This window comes from Solea solea, chromosome 14, assembly GCF_958295425.1.
Source record: "Solea solea chromosome 14, fSolSol10.1, whole genome shotgun sequence".
Taxonomy (NCBI): Eukaryota; Metazoa; Chordata; class Actinopteri; order Pleuronectiformes; family Soleidae; genus Solea; species Solea solea.
This window is the reverse complement of record NC_081147.1, coordinates 2,606,079-2,623,556: the sequence shown is the minus strand read 5'-3', so window position 1 is coordinate 2,623,556 and position 17,478 is coordinate 2,606,079.

Sequence of the window (17,478 nt, the reverse complement as noted above, 5' to 3'; positions counted from 1 at the left end):
CTGTGAGATCCTGAACCACTTTCTCCGTCTCCACTTTCTTTTTTAAACGTGATAAAGTTTCTCTTGCTTGTGTTTTTTTTTTAAAGCTTTTGTTTCATTAACTTGTTTAAATCGAAGCTGCGACGAGGGAACAAGTGAACGATTGTCGTGAAATCTCTGTGGGGCCTCCTCCTCCTCCTCCTCCTCCTCCTCCTCCTCTTCTCAGCACAAACACACACAGATGGTTTGATAAACAAAGCAGTTTTTCACTCGTAAGCGTTGAATACACGGGCGTGATGTTTATCACAGACACTGTTTGGTAAAAATCTAAAACTCCTTTGGGGAAAAAGTCTGTGAAAAAGTTTTTTCTTTTTCTTTTGTGGGAGTGATGAAGAATCATGAGTTATTATGGGCTGCATGAGGATCAGTTCTACTTTTGTGGACCATTAACCCTGTGTCACACCAGTCCTGTCTTCTTCTGTAACCATGGTAGTCAAACTATGGTACTTGGAGGAAAATCAGCTCTGGGGAAAAAGCTGTTCCTCACCCTGGAGGTCCGTCTTCTTAAAGTGTGGTATCCCCAACGTGATGGTAGGGGACCAAACAGAGCATAAACTGAGTCAAAGTCTGGGATTGCAGCTCCCACAATCCTCTGGGCCGTCCTTACCACCCGGAACAGGGCACTCCTGTTTTCCACTGTGCAGCACTGATAGAGGATGCTCTCTATTGTGCTCCTGTAGAAGTTTGTGGGGGTAGACCAGACTGTTTTAGCCTCTGCTGGGCTCTCTTCACCAGGCTGGAGGTCTTCAGTGTCCTCCTGGACCTCCTGGACCTCCTGAAATCCATGATGACCTCTTTTGTTTTGGTGGTGTTTAAGACCAGGTTGTTGTCCAGACACCACAGATTGGTGTCCATAGATAAAAAGGAGCGCAGCATCTGGGTCACATTCATTTACAAAACCAGGAGAACGTCCAGAACCTTCTGGTGAGGGACAGCAGCTGGTTTGAACATGAAGACACTTTTTCATCTTGACGTTTTCCTGGTGACATTTTCTGATTTTGTGGATATTTGAGGAGAAAATCCACATCAACTCTGGCTCAGTTTCCAGATTCAGGTTCTTCAGAAAACGTCTGGACTCCAGGGCCACATTTATGTTATCGTATGATTCCGTCTCTGTGATGTTCCGCCCTGTCCTAAAGTGTTTGACCTGTGTCCAATTACCCGCGTCTCTCCTGTGTATTTTAGCCTCTTTGCTCCTCTCGCTCTCTCTCTCTCTCCGTTTGTCTGTTCATCTTCTTTTTAACCTCCCTTTTCTGCTCCACTCCCCAGTGATTTCCTCGTGTCTTTGACTCGGTTGCTCGCTGTTGTTTTTTTGTAACTTCCAGCACGCCCTCTGGATGTTTGTGAGTCGACTTATCTGTGTGAAAACATTCACCGCCTCCTCTGGAGTCATGAAGAAACTCAAAAAATTTGACTTTGCCTTTGTGTAAAAACCGGCCCGCAGGTCGTTTGTGTCACAGACTCATTCAGAGGTGGTTTCTGTGGCAGAAAGGGTTTCAAACAAACATAACACGGCATATGACAAGAAAACATGGTAAAATATATAAATAAAGAACCTATCATAGCAGAAAGGTAAGTGGGGGAAGGGAAATCTACACAAAAATGGACAAAAGGGAGACACACAACTGTCTGTCCGGTAAAACTATGGACAGCAAAATTCATTTTCAGCTCACATTACATAACACCATACAAAGTTACATTAAACAGCATAATAAGCTGTCTTATTGTTATTATATTGTATTTTTCTATATTGTTTATTACCTTTATATTCACTGCCAGTGCAGAGCTAATAAAGGACAATCTTATATGACTAAAATGAATCATTCTGTTAAAGTGCATCTATATCAATGTTTGAGGTTTTTTTCCCTCTCAATCTGATGGAGATTTTCACTGTGAGTTCACTCTGAGTTCATTCACTCGTTCACTCTGACGTTCTCGCCGCATCGCCGCAGATCAGGCGTCTCGGCTTCACAGGAGAAGACACTCGGGAGACTCTGGCGTCAGACTGAGACAAACACAAGTGAAGCAAAAATGAACCACAACAAGAAAACAGCAGAGCAAAGGAAAAGTAAGATGAAAGTCCTGTCAAGGTTTAGGAGGTGTGAAGTTGCTTCACTCACTCGAGGAATGATATCAAACTTTTATTTTTATGTTTTTCACTGTGGAAGGAAGATGAAATGTCAATGGTGACGATTCGATTTTAAAGCCTGAATATGTGATCTATAAACACACACACAGGATGTCCATATAAGGAGTTGTGTGTTATTCCCACGGCAAATTACCATGGGTGCACCTGTGAGCTCTAAGGGTTAATAAAAAACAATGGATTAAGGGTTAAGTGTTAGGGTTAGACAAGAACCTTTTGGACTCAATCATCCATGAGGGGTGGAGTCAGTGCACACTCGTCAGCCTGGCCCCCCAGTGTCCGTCCTGTGTTATTTCTGACCAGTGGTTCAGCATGTGTGGAAGGCGGTGTCCTGTTCCTGTGACCTCTGCTGTTATCTCCTGAAGATCCGGGTCCTCGTGATCTCACAGTATTGTCAAGTCTCAATTTGGAGTCTGCAGCCTAGATTTCTGCGTGCCCAAACGTAGGCCCCTCCCACTCAATATTGGAAAACCTACACAGATCACTGACAGCATTGTCTCGGACGTGTTCGTAGAGTTAATTTAAAAGAATCATGGCGTTCTGTTCCCTGTGCTTTTCCCTCAATCATTAGCATTGTCTGTGGTTTAATGTTGTCCATTAAGTTCAGGGTCGTCCCCTGTTTTTAACATTCTTGAAGTGGTGCATTGTTTTGATTATCTGGTGAATTATTCGTACTTTCTGGGCAAATTGTGGGTCCTCCGACACCTCTCTGTGTGGGGGCCGAGTACCAGTGTTACTGTATAAATAGACTCACTGTTGAAGTGGCAACACGGCCCTCCATTGTGGCGCCATCTGTTGTTGAAGTTGGGTTAGTCCAGGCAGCGTCCCGGTGTCGGGCTGGCAGTATGCAGGCCGCTGGTTGGGCTGGCGATGAGGAGGCTGCTGCTCACACTGAAGATAAGCCGTCCACTGGTTGGACAAGCAGCCCAATCATCACAGTAACCCACCCTGGGGCCTCTGGGGGTGGAGGCATAGGTGCGTCCTTCGGTCCCGGCGACGGCTGCGGCGGTAGTTAACCCGGGTCCAGCCGCCATCCTCGTCCTCAAAAACTTGCTCCATGCTGGTGAAAAAGTGTCATTAGATTAGACTCGAGTGTGTAACAGATGTGGAAACAGTTCTCCTTAGCTAACACTCGGTTAGCTAAGGAAAGCTAGCTTGTTTAAGATAAACAGTACGACGAGTCCAGGTGAAAATGAGGCACAGAGAAGCAGAGCCAGCCAGCTCTGGTCTACATCTGATACAGAGCCAAGTATTCAAAGACAAACAATAAAGGCTCACACGTAAAGAGCTTCACAAATAAAGCTGGATTGGATTTAGTGACTCAAATATTTACATCGAAAATACAATATCCGTACTTGTTGCTTGAGTTCATGTTCATTATATATCATAAATAAGCAGTTTCATCACGTACACGATGTAAATATAGACTCATGACAGTAGCAGCTTAATTAAACTTTAAAAAAAGAAAGGAAATCAGACGTGGAGTGCAGCTCTTTGACGTTTCAGGTGTTTGGATGTTGTTTTTAGCTTCCTGATTGTAGAGATTGTTTCTTCACTGCTCGTACAAACCAGTGTGAAACCAGCGAGGCTGTCGGCGTCACCGCAGTCGCCTCTGTGGGATGTTTTATGTTTGCGGCGACTGACAGATAAAAATATCGTGTTTGATCAGGACTGACTCGTTCTGGCTGATTCTCAGGAAACAGAAATAATCGAGCACAAAAAACAACAAAGCCGACCTGTACTGAACATCAGAGGAACTTTTTAGGAGTAAACAATTATGGGATTGAAAATATAAATATGGTGAAATAGTAAAAATCAAGGTCATACAAATAAAGAAGAATGAATATAAAGGTGACACAGTTAAAACCACATATGTCACATTTAGATAGATAGATAGATACATTTAAACACACAGTATGTGATTTGAAAATGTACTTTGATGACGTTGGAAAGCAGTTTGGCCCAGTTATTTATACATAAATTCTGCAAATGAACAACAAGAACAAGGAAATGTGATATTGACATAACACAACGACCAGCTGTTAGTCTACAGAATTCATCACAAAATCCACACAGGACAGAGGAACTTAACCTAGAAGAGCCTTTATAATATAAGTCTGTGTCAGTATGTCTGCGTACACTCAGATCTCAGATATAGAACTGTTACTTGAGCAGTATCTCACTGAATCTGCTCTTTTAAAGGTCTTTAATGATATTCTTCTGGCCACTGACCATGTTGTTATTTTAATGCTCTCATGTGCAGCACTGTGTGGGCATTAAAGGGGCCATTTTGCAATGGTTTCGTTCTCATTTGGCTGATGGAGGCTTCTGTGTTAAGTCCTCTAAGGCAACCTCCTCTCCCATGGGGAGTGCCACAGGGTTCAATCCTCGGGCCCCTCCTGTTCTCATTGTATCTTCTCTCCCTGGGCGAGAAAACATGGCACGCCGTTCCATTTTTATGCAGATTATTGTGAAATGTGTGTTCCCTTGAAGGGTAACAAAGCCTTCTCTGCTGACTCTGAAACTGAGGTTGAAGGTTGCTTTTTGTACTTTGGTCAACAATGTTGTTTTTAAATGTGCTTTATAAAGAAATTTTTTTTTGACATTTCTTCGCAGGCATGTTACATATACATATATATCTTGATATTAACAGTCTACTGCATTTCTTGACTGTTGGGGGGGGGACAAGGACAAGCATTTTCCCACAGATACAAATAACCAGTAAGGCCGTGATGTATGGAGGCACTTCTCCTCCCTCAGCCAGCTTAATTAAAATGATCAATCAGGAACACAGCGGAGGGCTGCCTTTGTTTGCATGCCATGCCGTCCTCATACTGCATTAATGGAAATGATTCATATTTAATGACAGCATGCGTGGGGCCACAGGTGTGAACAAGAAACTCATAAGTTGTTGGATTTTCTGAAATCGATGCACAAAGTTTGAAACAAATCCAAGAAAAGTCATTACCAATTTTTGTTGTTTGCTGCTTCTGAACCGTGGACCTCGGGCTCTTCTGGACTCTCGTACTTTATGTACAAACTAATTAGTGCTGGCAAAATTTCCTCCTCTCATTCACGATGAATAAAACATTGGTTTCCCCGCGGTGAGGCGATGCCGCTGCATTGATTCACATGAATTTTGAACAGCGACATCACAGCTCGACTATAACAACAACGCTTGTGTGGTTGCACTTTTTGAAAGAGAGGCAAGAAGAAAGAAAACCCAAAATCTGCCTGCCCAACAACCACAGGAGCAACATCACTGATGTCTGTGTTCATCATCACATCCTGCACTACAACCCAGGGTTCCCACACCTTGATTGACATCAAATTCAAGGAATTTCCAGGACCGATTCCCTCAAATTCAAGGACCAAATGCAGTTTTCAAAGAGTTGAAAAGAAAGAAACCCCAAAAACTGCTCGCCAAACAACCACAGGAGCAACACAACTGATGACATCAAATACAAGGAATTTCCAGGACCAATTTCCTCAAATTCAAGGACCAAACGCAGTTTTCAAAGAGTTAAGAATAAAGAAACCCAAAAACTGTTCGCCCAACAATCACAGGCTCAATCGGACAACAGACAACACAACCGATTTGTGCTACAAACCAAGGTTCCCACGCCCTGGTTGATCAAATTCAAAGACTTTCCAGGACCATTTCCCTTAGCACTGAATGTGCTGACACAGCTTAGGAGGGGAGGGTAACTTGTAAGAGCTTGTCTGTGTCCATGATGGCCTGTCTGGCACTTTTACTCATGTCGTAAAACGTGAGTAAAAAGTGAGACATTTACCTAAATATCAACTTCACTTCTTTCTTGCACAAAATTCAAGCACTTTCAATGACCCATGTAGGCAGATTTTTCACAAACTTTCAAGGACCATTGTGTCACGTCCTGTCTAAAGGATGCAACGTAACACCAGAACAATTGTTGATGAGCATTGGTGCTCATGAGCTTTTGGTTTTGGGTCGTCACCATGGCGACAGACACACAAACTACCACAATTCTACTTTACGGCATACGTCGCAATAGTCAGTCAGAGTTCACTGGTACTTGTTGGCTTTTCAACAAAAGCATGTGATACCGCAACATATGTTAAAACCGTTGTAATAGCAGTACCATTTACCAACTGTAGGGGGCAAATCCCACTTTGTGCTACTTTAAGACATTAGGATATGAGAGAAAATGGATTTACAGCTCTATCATTGTGACCAGAGACCACAATAATAGAGCTGTGAAAAACCAAAAACCAGTAAAACCAAAAAAATAGTGTTGATACATTAACACCTGTGACATCTGATGAAGAGCGCTCAGCTATCTTCCTCGTTGCTTTGCCAGACCAGTTTTTCTGTGTGTGTGTGTGTGTGTAAAACATCCTGCCAAAAAAACAAATGATTGGCAAAAGACAAGAAGCTTGTAGCAGAAACACTGTGTGCAGACAGAAAATGGCCTCGTCATTTCAACCCAATTATGTGGCGCCGAAAAAGCAAAAACGTGGACTGTTGAAAAAAGGGAAACGAGGAGGAGGAAAAGCGGGTTTGTGAGCAGGTTTTCCTCTGATGAAGGATCAACACGTTATACAGCATTTATCTTCTTGCACATAATTCAAGCACTGTGAAATGAAATGTATGAAAGTGCAAGTTTATATATGAGAAACTGAGCTTTCCACCACCATAACTTATTACATACAATAAATATGATTTAAATGTGTTGAAGCAGGAAAATAAGTAATAACCCATATTTTTCTATCTATATTTCCAAAGAATAAATCTTTCTATTTCCAGTTTCAAACTTTGCTTTATTTGCACCTTAGATCAGTTTTTTTAACCTCACTCACTCACTCAGTGGAGATGAGATTACACTAAAAACAGATAAAAGATGATTTCTGGCTTATATTTGTGCTGTTGCAGTGTCTGTAATAAAATAATGAACGACCAAAAGTAGTGCAGACTTTTGGGGGCGAGTACATTAATAAAGCTGCTGGAACCAAGAGCACGACTGGTGTTATGGATGTTCGGTAATGAGCGAAAATAAGATGGAGTTTTTGCCAATTATGGTTTTGTAAAATGAACAGAAACCAACGTGTTTGTCTGTGAGAATGAAGAGAGAATGAAGAGAGGGCCAGCTGACCAGGGAATATAGAGAGAGAGAACCTCAGTAACATGGTTAATGAGGGAGTTTTAGGCGCAGATCGGTCAATGATGTCACCATCGTCTATGATTGGGAGGACGGTCGTTTTTTTAGCTGAGTGTGTTCATGAGGATTTGATACGATAAAGGAAAACCAATTCTAGATTTGACTGCAAATGAAAGTGAGCCATCAAATATCAAGATATTTGGAACAGCTCAGAACCGTCAAAAAGAAGAGTTCTGTTAAAGATCATGTATTTTGATCGATGCCGCCCCAAATCAGCAGTTGCCGTGGTTACAATTAGCACTGGCAGCCTCTTTAGGTTAGCGGGAGATGCTAATGTGTACAATTACATTTAAGCATTTAGCAAACACTTTTAGCTAAAGCAAAAGAGGAATAAGCTACAGAGAAGAAGTCTTGGAAAGAACTCCACTTGTGCTAGGACAGAAGATGCTCTTGGAAGTTCTGGTAGCGCTCGGGTGGTCATTCCACCAGCGTGGAACGACACATAAAAAGAGTGTGGATTGTCTTGTGTGGGGCGTCAGCTACAGTGGCTACAACCACAAGACTACGACGTCATTTCAGTCGATATTCGATTTACAATCGAGACCATGACACTCCTACTAATGCATACTCGGCCCTAAAATCAGTTTGATAAAACCCTTCATGGAGCTACTTTTTTCCAGCATCTCTGTCTCTTCATACAAACTTATTCACTGCTACTTATTCACATCATCACAGCCTGAAAGCGGCGGCAGAATGGCAGGAGCACTGCGCTGTCACCGTCATAAGGAGACCTGAGGTCAGTGCGGCTGTCGTCACACTGCCTGTGTTTGATTTGGGCAGAAGGGTGAAATCTTGTTATACCTCCTAATGAGCAGAAAATAGCACCGGGAGCCCACGGAGATGGCAAAGGCCTGTCTGGCACCTTGTGTCGCTGACATTTTTGTCCCCCGCTCGGGCTTCAGAGGAGCGGCCGAGGATGAGGCGGCATGCAGGAGAGAGAAGCGTCGATGAGGGACAGCCTCGGCTCTGGATGGCGTCCTCCCTCCCCGCGGTGAGTCAAGCAGCAGTGAGAGCGCGCAGGCTGCTAATGAGGGCGAACACGCTCGCTCACCGTGACTCCCGGCTCATTGTGAAGGTCGTTGTTGCTGTTGCCAGAGCAGACGGCGAAATCGATGACAGGAATGTGGTGCAAATGAAAATGGTTCGTCATCACACGGGCGGCGAAAAAAGCCATTTGCAAAAGACGGAAGCAGGAATTTAATCAACTGTTTGGAATTTGTATCAACTTTTTACTCTTTTGTAGCCTGAAGAACTGAGAAATAAACTTTCTTAACGTTCAAATACTTACTTTTTTTTCTACTTAACTTCTAATTTAACGATCCAATCTTGTACAACACAAGATTAATGGCACATTTTACTTATAATTCCAAAATTTAGTTATGGTTCCAAATTCTACTGAAAGTTACAAATTCTAATTCTAATTCCAAAAATTTGTTACAGTTCCAATTTCTACTTATAATTCCCAATTCTACTTATAGTTCCAAATTCTACTTATAATTCCAAAAATGTGTTATAGTTCCAAATTCTACTTATAATTCCAAAATCTACTTATAGTTCCAAATTCTGCTTATAATTCCAAAATCTATTTATAGTTCCAAATTATACTTAAATTTCCAAAAACTAGTTATAGTTCCAAATTATACTTATAGTTCCAAAAATTTGTTATAGTTCCAAATTCTACTTATAATTCCAAAATCTACCTATAATTCCAATTTCTACTTATAATTCCTGACACAGATTGTTTTGAATTGAAAATGGCATAATTACATTTGCATGTAGAAGTGAAACAAACTGTTCCTGCAATGTGGGAGGAAAAAGTCGGCACAAAAAAGAAAAGAAAAAAACACCCACATACATGAAGAGAAAATACAAACTCCTGACAGAGAAAAAACACGTCTGAACCAGGACTTGTTTACTGCGCTGGTTTTCTTACAACCTTAAAGTGTTAGTTTTCCCACATCTTCTTTTTTTATCAAAAATAAAATGTAATGCTACTTTCACAGAGCAGTGACTCAGCCTCCTGAGGAATATAATGTGTTAATTATTTTATTTTTTTTTAAAAGAACTGAAAGGCCGTTTTTTTCTGAGTGACTAATCAATGCCATTAGTGGTGAAATGAAAGTGAGCCACCAGATGAGATGAAACATTAAACCTGAAAACACTTGAACTCACAACAAACAAGAGGAAGGAGAAAAAAGGAAAAAACACATACAGTTTTAATGACAGAAAATGTAGTGAATGTGTTTTCTATAGCGTTCAGTAAAAGAGATGGATACTGTCCTTCAAAATATGTTTTATATTATATGTTTTATATAGAAAAATGTCTTTAAGTAGCAAAAAAATAACAAATCAGGGAGTGCAAAGAACAAGTGAGGGAGCGTGAAGAACAAGTGAGGGAGCGCGATGAACAAGCAAGGAGCACAAAGTACAAATGAGGGAGCGCAAAGAACAAGTGAGGGAGCGCAGAGAACAAGTGAGGGAGCGTGAAGAACAAGTGAGGAGCGCAAAGAGCAAGTGAGCGAGCGCGAAGAACAAGTGAGGGAGCGCAAAGAATAAATCAGGGAGTGTAAAGAACAAGTGAGGGAGCGCAAAAAACTTATAATTGCAAAATCCACTTCCGCCACCGTTGAGGTCTCAGTCGTGTGATGTGTAGTTTTCTCTGGATTCTCTGTCGGTTTTTGTGTCTCAGTCCACACACAGATGAAGGTTAGATGATGAAATGATGAATAACCTGGTGTCTGTAGTCATGACTCATTACTTCTGCTGCATGAAAGAATCTCCATGAATGTGCTTTTATCAGCAGAAGCTTTTATCAGGGAGAAGAAAGAAAAACAGGAAACAAACAAAGAGTCTGTTTGTTGTTCACAAATATCACATATAAGTGTAAAGAAGAAGAAAAAAATCCTCTGCACTGATACAAATGTCATCTTTCATTATGGTCTGTGCTTTCACTGAAAAGCTTCTTCTTTTTCTTTTTTTTCATGCATTTATAGAAACCAAGGCTAACATCCCAGTTTTATCACACACACACACACACGGCCTCCACTTGAACGCTGTATAACTGAGAGCTGGTTCCCATGGTGACGACTACCATTAACAAGTATTTTCTAAATATGATGAATATTCATATTGTGCGATACGTCCTTCGGTTTCACTTCCCTTTTAACCGTTGCAAAGATTAAATGTGAGTTTCTCTGTCTTACTGTGATATAATCAGGGCCGGCACAAGACTTTCTGGGGCCCTGAGCTGAATTTGATTTGGCGGAACAAGTGAGGGAGCGCAAAGACCAAGCGAGGGAGCGCAAAGACCAAGTGAGGGAGCGCAAAGAACAGGTGAGGGAGCGCAAAGACCAAGTGAGGGAGCGCAAAGAGCAAGTAAGGGAGCGCAAAGAACAAGTGAGGGAGTGCAAAGAACAAGTGAGGGAGCGCAAAGAACAAGTGAGGGAGCGCAAAGAACAAGTGAGGGAGTGCAAAGAACTAGTGAGGGAGCGCAAAGACCAGGTGAGGGAGCGCAAAGAACAAGTGAGGGAGCATAAAGACCAGGTGAGGGAGCACAAAGAACAAGTGAGGGAGCGTAAAGAACAAATCAGGTGAGTGACTAAAGCAGAATCTTCCACAGTCAACTGTAGGTCATAGTATCAAATCTGGAGGAAAGTCTTCACAGTAGAAGCATGGACGCTGTAGAAGCCACTTTCACTCATGTCTGCATGAGTGGGTGTGTCTGCTTGTCTTTTCCCCTGCAGTCTGGCCAGAGAAACCCCATTTACTTGTTTTCCCTCCAACTGATTGTCACTCCGCCGATTGACACTCAGCCTTCAAGCTCGTCTCCTCAGTGTTTTTGATTTTACTTTTGACTAAATTGTGTCTGCGTTTGGGCTTCTGCAAACGCATAGCGGCAGTTGAACATGTCCTTGAATGCATCATTGCAGTCTTTTTGTGTGATGTTCAGGCGTCTGGATACTTTTGACCATATAGTGCAGTTCTAGGTAAAGTAGAAAAGTTACCATGGAAAGAGAGAAAACTATAATCGAGGGTTTCTGTTTCTCTTCAGATGATGAAACTGTGTTCCATATGAGACCAGTGAAGACTTTACTTTATTAATTATCCATAATGTTCCTATATTGTATAATATTAGATATTAAAATGTTCATTTGTGCAGTAACAACAGGTGACTTGTAGGTTTGACATTCTACCTTTCACTTTAATTGCTTTTCTGTCCTCACATCAAACCAATCACAGCAAACATATTAATTCTGGTTCTGTTTCAGATGATTTGATTCATGAAATAAATGATAATGAGTACTTTTTTTACTTTGAACTGGAAACAGATCAGATGAAGAAGAAATGATGTGACCACAGACGATGAAAACCCCTCACATGCATCGCAGAGTCCTTTAACCCAGGAGTTAATGCTGATGACGCAGATTCCCACTGGTGAAAAACACATTTAAACCCAGCTTTTAACTGTGTTTTCTGACCAGTGGGAACAGTCAGTGTTTGTGTAGTCTCCTGATTCCTCCTTTTATGAGCTCAGAAATGAGAATCGGACACTAATAACTTTTCCTTGTGTCGTGGTTGGGGCAGAGTGAGGCGTTAATGTCTCCTCTGTGTCCGTGTTAATGCAGCCGGACGCTCTGAGCGTCGCAGACTTTAATGTCTGATTCACTCCTCGTGATGAAAGCATAATTGAGTCCATTCCAGGCTTTTAGGCGGCTCATATGTAACCACGCTGCCTGCAGACGACTGTGATATTACATTAGCCCGAGAGTCTGCGTGTGCCCCAGAAACGACGAGGGACATTTGCATAATAATCAAGTTTAGCTTTTGTTGACCTGCGCTGATGACATTTAAGTGTTTCTAGAGCTCAAAGGAATAAAATATGAGTACAGAGACGTCTATGAATGTGTTTGCTGCTTTATTTTACCATTAAAACGTGTTTTTCCAACTAAAACTGGTGTTTGTGAACCCCTCACTTGTCTGCACCAAAGCCCTTTGTAAAAATCAGTGTTTTTACCCAGCCGGGACACAGGCTACTTAGTGCTGCTGCCTCATGTGGTGAGTGTGTGTCTCTTTAGTTCATCTGAACAAAGGATTTGAAACAGCAGAATCATTTATTTCTCTTTAAATAAGACACATGTGGAGTTACTGATGGAGGCGGCAGTGGATCAACAAGTCGTGTGTGCTGTGATGTAAAATCGTCGGTTTTCTCTATGGAGTTTGGTGCAGGGAGAGTGAGCTTATTTTCAAATGTGCTTTTACCGATGTGAAAACATCCAAGCTGCAAATTTACTATAAAAAAGAATTGTAAACCGACGTTTGCCCGGGTTTATGTTCTCCTGAGGTTTGCTGCAGCTTCACTTGTCCAGCTGTGGACAGTCAGCCGTTACATCAGTGGGCGGAGTCCAATCAGCCAACCAACGCCTAACACCTGCCTCTCGGGTATAAAGACGCTTCGTGAGGTCAGTTGTAGTTGACTTTAGATGGAGGAGGCTGTGCTTTGTCTCCATTGTGTGGTTTTAATGTAAAACTGTGTTGTGGATTATTTGTGTTTAAATGTTCTAAAACCTTGGGGTTTGTCTGTTTAAAGGATGTTTATATTTTCTGTGACATTAGGTTTTGTAACTTATTAAGACTCTTTAGCTCAAAGTTGTTTCATTTTGGGATGCAGGGACCTCTTGTCCCCGTATGTTTCGTTAATCTTACTTTACCTCATTAAATAAATATGCACAAAGCCACTTTCACTCATGTCTGCATGAGTGGGTGTGTCTGCTTGTCTTTTCCCCTGCAGTCTGGCCAGAGAAACCCCATTTACTTCGTTTCCCTCCAACTCACCTGCTGCAGATTACTCTGATTGTCGCAGCTCACCGGTAATTCCCCAGATTGTTTTGTCTTCCTGCCGCTAACACTCAGCCTTCACGCTTGTCTCTCATTTAATGCATTTTTAATGCCTAACACCTGCTGTAGCGCCTCCTGCAGGTTGTCCCTCTCTTCCGTCGCCTCCAGCAGCTGCAGTTCCACATCTCTTTCAGAGTCGCGGAGCCAACATAAATCCATATTTAGGTTTAAGCTGCCTCCTACAGATGCATGCGCGTTAAATAAATGCACGCTCTTGGCCACGAAGCCTCCCACACATCAAATCTAAATGTTTAAACAACCGAGGATTACGTTCACACGGAACTATCATCAGCAGCCAGTTATTGCGACGTTTTCACAGCTGATCAAGTCTCATTTTAGTCTCTCCAAACCTGATCTGGGTCTTTTGTAGCGGCAGAACCTGCGTCCCACACGCAGGAGCCGCACATGTCGTATGAATACATGAAGAGAAACTGGGAAATTTGATGCGGTCAGTGGCTATGGATGTGGAGAAAAGACCCTACACAACAATTCCCTGTTAGTTTTTGACATGTCACCAATATTGGCATAGTTTTTGGGGTGAAATTCTGGTCGCATATGCCAAATAACAGAAAACCCTTGGAAACAAAGTGTTTTTCTTTTGCTGCTATGACGACATTCTGATGTTTTTTCATTGAACATCCAAAGTGCTATTGGCCACCAAGTGCTGTACCTCACCAAGGACATAAAACAAACAATACAAGAGCAATAAATGATATAAAACACAAAAACTGCCAATGCTTACACATGGTCAGGGAACGCCGAGGAGAGGAAGTTGGTTTTCAGTCTAACATGACGCTTCTTCTGATCTTAAACTGTGATAAACTTGAGTTTCACACAAGCTGAAGTCGTTTTTCTGACACTTTTCAGCACCTGTACATTCATTTTTGTACAATTTGTTGCTATTTAAAAAAAAATATATATATATGACAAAGAATGAATGTGTATTGGAGGTTTATGAATCAGTATTTTCAAAATAAAAGCACCTGTTTTTAAAAAGGACATAAAAATGTGGATATAAGTAACTGCAAAACAATAAAATAACATGAAAACAACAAAATAAAACAACTTAAACAGTCAAAACCCAATGAAAACAGATGACTTTTAAGGAGAGATTTCAGTCATACATTTCTGTCTTTTTAGGTGTTGTTGAGACAAAGTTATGAGTCATTTTAAAACAGGAGTAGCGATAGTTATGTAAAAGTCACAAAAATAGACGGTTTTTTTCTTATATTTTTGTTCTTAAAAACAAGCCAAGCTAACCTTCACAAATTCAGATCACCTATGCTGAAGAAAGGGACATAAGACACTCTATTCTCAGAGTTAAGAAACACGGAATTCATCAAGAGACTGTTACTCCATTTTAAATGAACTGTTAACACTTCATTTTTCACCACATAAATACTTGGAATCTTCAGGCAACAGCATGAATTGTGGAGCGCGTGTGAAGAACGACTGCGGTGGCTGCTGTGGATCAGCGCTGTGTCTCCGTCTCTTCTGTGGGAGGCATCGCTCTGCCTGGCAAAAGCAACCTTTTATTCCTGCCAGTGAACGGGAACATTCTCTTAAATGGTTTATTCGCAGCAAACAAACTGCGGCTGAATCTGAGGTTCACGCTGAGCACGGATCAGTTTGTAACCACGCGTGTTCACACTTTAATTATCACGTTTGGTCTTCGTCTTTCTGTGAAATATTCCGGGTCCAGTTTGCAGGAAAAAATCAATTTCTCTTTAACCTTCAGGTCGCCGGGAAACAAAAAAGCACAAACACTCTCATGAGACGTGATGATTGAAAGCATTTTCCCTCGACCTCTGCTTGTTTAACCACGTTTTTTATTTACAGCAGCAGTGAGAGGAAAAAATGGCCGTGTTTAGTGAATTTTTGTTATTATTACATAATTATTTATATTCTACATAAAAACTATATTTAATTTTGAATTTCAAAGCCGAAAGCCTTCACGTTCCCTTTATACGCAACTAACCCAAGTCAAGGAGGAGTTAAACAATCAGTGTTTGGAAGAGTGAGCTCATTTCCTCATCAGCAGAGGTGTTTTCAATCTCGTCAGGGCTTTATTAGATCCTGTGTGCTGCTAATGGAAGCGTTGCGAGGATTAATTTGAAGGCGCTGCACCGTAGCTGTGCAAAAAAAAAAAAAAAATGCATAATAATCAACAGAGGAGGGATTTACACAGCTCTCATCTTACAAGTCACCAATGTGATTTAACATAGAAGACAGTGTGCGATGCTGAGTGATGTAACACTCATAGTGTTTCAGTATACTTTATATCAGGGGCCTCAAAACTCAAAAAGACCTGGGTGCCAGTGAACTTCTAGGCTGGTCAGGACGGGGCTGGTGCAGTGGAAAAAGTCCAGTTTAGTGATTAGAAATTATATCTAAAAGTGTTTGTTTTGATATATAGTTAAAACAAAAAACCTTTTATGATGCAAAATGAATATGTAAACAACAAAAATAGAATCCAAACATTCAATCAAAAATAATAGTAATTACTGGAAAGCTTTTAAATGATTTAAATATGATTAAAATATGACCTAATGTATTATTAATTATCGGTCAGTTTGGGCCAGTTTTCATTATTTTAAAAGGGCCACAGGACATTGACTGGGGGGGCCGCATGTGGCCCGCGGGCCGCAAGTTTGGGACCCCTGCTTTACATGATGTGAACCTATTTGTTTTGGTTGTAAATTCTTAACAACAAAGCCAAGAACAATTTGTGTGAATATGCAAGTGACAGGGAAAACACGTAAATGTCAAATTCATTACACGGTTTTCTCCAGCACAAAATAAGTCAAATATTCTCAGCCTGAGGGGTTTTTTTTAGAGACTAGATCCACAGCCACTTTCAGACTGTAATTTTCCTTTTAACAAGGGACATTTCATACTTGTCTTCTGATGTCATCTGATGTGAGTCGATTCTTTAATGGGGACATGCTTCACTAAATATTCCGAATGATTCGACAATGAGTCGGCAGAAAAGAAAATGCTGCTACATGCTACAAGATGTTAGCCTGGTGCTAACATCTTTCCCACTGCTTATTGTTTCACCAAACTGGTCAAAGTCAGCAGATATACTGTATATATAATGTATTTTTTTAGCCACAGAATGTTGTACTTGGTGTGTGTGTGTGTGTGTGTGCGTGTGTGTGTTTGTGTTACTGCTGTCGTGTCACTACATAATTAAGCTAGCAAGCTAGCGCTGCAGTGGACTCAGACACTTGTTTATTCAAACTTTGTGGTGTTTTACTTCTATGAATGATTCAGTTTGTGAGTTTTATCGACGGTACAGACCACACTACACCACTGCTTTCCCAATGTATATGTTTTATCGAGACATAAACTTAAATAGCATCTTAAATGCTACTTTCTGTCCCTAACTTGGTGAAAAAACCTGAATAAAATTGGGAAAACATTCATTCTTAACTCATAAAAAGTATTTCCAAGTATGTCCAGAGATTTTTAAAAGTACACAGCCTGATGAATAATTTACAATCATAATAGCCCTTTTATTATTGTTCAGTTTTATGAGCACGTCTCCAGACCTGAGCACAGTATGACATAAACAGTAAGTAATAGTATGAGTGAACAGGCGTTTCTTACCGTATTTGACAAAGATAAACAATAGATTTGTATAATTTTTTCATTCAACGTGAACTAAAAACACATCCACACACTCGCTGAAAACTAAAGTCCTTGTGTCACAATTTCACCACACTGTGTGTTAAAGGAACACATTAGCCTCCCATTTGCATTCCAATCAAGTTTTATTCCTCATTAAGTCTTCGACTGATTAGAGCCATAATGACAGAAGAAGTGTTTCTCTTTGTCTGCAGGACGTGGTGACACAACATTTTTGCTGGCAGAACATCCTGCGATTTGCATTCTAATTAGTGCGCTCGCAAAATGGCAAAAGTCTCCAAACTGTTGTTGCCAGTTCCCGCCTGCACACTCGCTGTGTCTCTGTGGCTCTCAACTCGTGACGGGAAAATGGCTTTTGGAAAGTAAACTTTGGAGCTTCACACACTTTCACAAACGACCAATTACAATTTTAAATCTTACTGTGTGCGGGGGGAAAAAAGGAGAAGGTCAGTTTTTACATTCAGCAGCTGTGTACTGGTCATCTCATCATATCACGTTTACAGCACAAAATAAAAAAGGTTCAACTCTCATAAGAGGATATAAAAAAAA